Below are 3,472 nucleotides of genomic sequence, written 5' to 3'. Positions count from 1 at the left end.
GAATTAACATTAGTGCAATGCAAAAAAAAAAAAAAAGGATAAAAAAGGACTTCCCTGGCGGTCCAGTGGTTAAGACTCTGCACTTCCACTGCAGGGGGCACAGGTTCAATCCCTGCTGGGGGAGCTAAGATCTCACATGCCACCTGGTGCAGCCCCGCCTTCCCACCCCTCCCCCCCCCAAAAAAAGAATAACAACGTAATGTACGCTTCTGACACACGCATATACAAAATGCCAGACAATACTTGAAAAATGATTCCAAACAAATCTCACCCCAAAATGGCCATCGTAAAAATTTTTCATTCCCTTGTGGAAGGCAACAGTCAAACCTTTGCAATAAAGTCTTCGCAATTCAGTTGCGGCCCGTGAGGGTTTTTCTAGCGAGCTGGCGTCCATGTCCTCCCTCCACCACCACGGGGCCTTGACTGGTGCTCACAGGGCCCGTGCCCAGTGGGACTGGCATGGGCCTCCATCAGCCAAGCAGACAGCAGAGAGGGAGGAAATCAACAGTGAAGGGAGAGAGCCAGGGGAGGAGGCAGAGTGGCTGGGAAGCTGGCCAAATGGCAAAGGGCTGAATGGGCTACATCAACTCCTGACAGCTCCTCAAATATCCTCGCTGTCCTTTCCCGCTCACTGCGTGGGTACCAGGGGAACACAAAACCCCTTTGCCTGGACGTCGCCAAGAATTCATAAACGTTTGTTTTTAAAACAGCATGTTAAGCAGAGCGAAATGTTCATGATTTTGAGGGATGTGACAAACTGGATGCAGAAGGTGAGGTCACCTTGACATCCCTTAATCAAGTCATGAAGTTCAAGTTCAGCCTGCCGATTGCTTATTGTGATCATGGTTAGAGTTTTTCCTCTTTTGCAGGGTTTGTGCCTGAATGTTGATGGCTTCTAGGATGGAGGAAAGATGACAAGACTGATAATGCTTACTATCTGAGTATTTTCTTTGTCTTTCCTCTTTTAGCCTTGCGAAGATAAATAATGGTTAAGGATGGATAAAATATTTAACAGTGGCCATGCATAATTTATTCCTGAGTTGTTGCTCATTTCCAGCCCAATAGTTTGCTCTCAATTAGGACTTCTCAGAACCATGATGTCTCCTTGGCAAACTGACATCATGCTTATTTTTACTCTGTTCTTCCTAGGGCTAATTGTTTTTATAATTTGTTGCCATTGTTGTCGAAGTACTCATTCCTAGATGTTCTCTTCATCAAAAGCAAAAGTCAAAATTCGAGGCAAGGTTTTTTTTAATATTCATTTCTGGTCCTTACAGTTAACTCAGAGCTTCAGAGACATAACCTGGGGAAGAGAAAAATATATTTGCATACATAACTATCTCTTATAAAAACTAGACTGGCTAAGGAAGCTGTGTGGCCAGTGAAGTAATATATGATTTCAGAAGAAACTTTAGGGAAAAAAGTATATGAAAGAAAAGAGTCACCCCCTCAAAAAAGCACTATTCAGAGATAACCACTCTTAAGTTTTTCAGTACATATGCACAATGATATATATTACCTAATATGGATTTTGACAGAAACAGGATCTTACATACATCTAAATTATTCTGTAATTTGCTTTCTTCAGAGGGCAATATATTGTGCATGTCTTTGCTCTGTCAATACAGCTCTACATCTTTTATAATGGCTTCATTGTATTTCATTGTATAGATGAACCCTCATTTAATAAAACCAATTGCCTTTCGTTTGCTTTTTCCATTTTTTTTTCACAATTATAACAGTGCTGTGGTGAGCAGCTTTGTAAATACATATTTTTATTCTTTGTTCAGTTAATTCCTTAGGATAAATTCCTAGAAGAGAAATCATTAGGTCAACGCATGTCTTTTTTTGTTTGTTTTTTTTTTTTGTTTTGGAGAAGGAGGGGGCATTGGTTCATGAATATATCCAGTTTCCTTCCGGAAAGGTTGTTCTAATTTAATTCCTCACCAGGGGTATGTGTGAGTCGTTTTCCCCTCCAAAACACCAGATTTATTATTTTTATGCTTTTCCTACTTAATAGGGGAAAAAGCGTCTCTTTATTTTGCTTTACATACCTTTGATTATTAGTTTGAAGGGCTTTTAAAAAACTGTTTATTAGTATTTCTTCTTTTGTTAGCTTCTCTGTTTGGGTCCTTTGCATAACATTTTAAAAATTGAGGTATCAGTCTTTTCTTAATATAGAAGTGCTTTGTAGATTAAGGAAGTCAACCTTTTGGTCATCATTTTTTCCTAATTAGTCATTTGCTCCTTACTGTGTGTATCATTGGCTTTTGTATTTATTCTGTAGGAATTTCTTATTGTCCATGGTAAAATTCTTTATTCTTTTCTCTAGTAGTTTCCCTCTCAAATTATATAAATGCTTACCCAGCTTTTATTCTAAGTTCCATACTTCTATGATTTTTTTTTACATTTAAATATTTAATCCATCTGATAATTCTTTGGCTATCTAATCTTTGGTTAAACTAAGAGATCTGAGATTTTTTTTTTGTTTAAATTCTCCATTAATTGTTCTATCATAATGTATTGAATAAGACACTACTTTCTCATTGCATTGTAATTCCACCTTTATCATTTGCTAGTTTCTTACATGTTCTTGGGTTTGTTTTGGCCAAATCACGATTTGTTAATCTACTTGTCTGCTTTGGAAGAATTTCATGTTGTTTTGATTACTGAAGCTTTAAAATACATTTTAGTATCTGTAGAGCAAGCCCTCTTATTCCTCCCCAATTGTTTGTTTTTTACAAATTTAGTTATTCAAATGGTAAATAAATTCACATGGTTCAAACAACCAAAAAAAGTTTTTAAAAGTACATAGTGAAAACACTTTCACCTTTTTTGGTCCCCAGTTCACCCAACTGTCATTCCCTTCCCTTCGGTACCAATTATGCTCTATTTCTTGCTTATCTCTCCATAGATTTTTAATGTAAATCAGACAGTATGAAAATATACTATGTCCCCTCTTATTATTATATAAAAACAGCATATTCTACCCTTTGCTTTTCTCATTTAATATATCTTTGGTAATTCTTTCCTTATCACTAGATAAAATTCTTCCCCATTCATTTATTTCCATTCCTTTTTCTAAATACAAACTTTTAATTTTGGAATTGTTTTAGATTTACAGGAAAGTTGCACAGATAGTACAGCATCACCCAGGTTCCTCTGATGCTAACATCTTATATAACCATGGTACCTTTGTCAAAACTAGAAATTAACATTGGTACATGTCTTTGTCTTCTCCGGCTGCATAACAAAACACCACAAACTGGGTGGTTTAAGCCGCAGAGAGTTATTTTCTCAAAGTTTTGGAGGCTGGAAGTCCAAGATCTAGGTGCTGCTGCTGTTTCCCTGTGTTCTCACATGGCCTCTCCTTTGTGCAAGAGAGAGAGGGAGGGAAAAAGAGCTCTCTGGCATCTCTTCTTATAAGGACACTAAAGGCACGAATCTTATAGGATCAGGGCCACACCCTTAT

General features: G+C 37.4%; 1 long non-coding RNA gene across 1 annotated transcript in view; it reads right to left on the bottom strand.

The window, feature by feature from the left end:
- Positions 1–388, bottom strand: part of LOC112403080 (uncharacterized) — a 2,329-nt gene extending 1,941 nt beyond the window's left edge. The window contains exon 1 of the long non-coding RNA XR_003003835.1: positions 272–388. This is a non-coding gene — a long non-coding RNA (uncharacterized LOC112403080). The remainder of the gene's footprint in view (positions 1–271) is intronic.
- Positions 389–3,472: the final 3,084 nt, after the last annotated feature.

This window comes from Neophocaena asiaeorientalis, unplaced genomic scaffold (assembly GCF_003031525.2).
Source record: "Neophocaena asiaeorientalis asiaeorientalis breed wild unplaced genomic scaffold, Neophocaena_asiaeorientalis_V1.1 scaffold606, whole genome shotgun sequence".
Classification (NCBI taxonomy): domain Eukaryota; kingdom Metazoa; phylum Chordata; class Mammalia; order Artiodactyla; family Phocoenidae; genus Neophocaena; species Neophocaena asiaeorientalis.
Note: the sequence above shows the minus strand (reverse complement) of the source record. Positions and strands in the feature narration are given on the sequence as shown.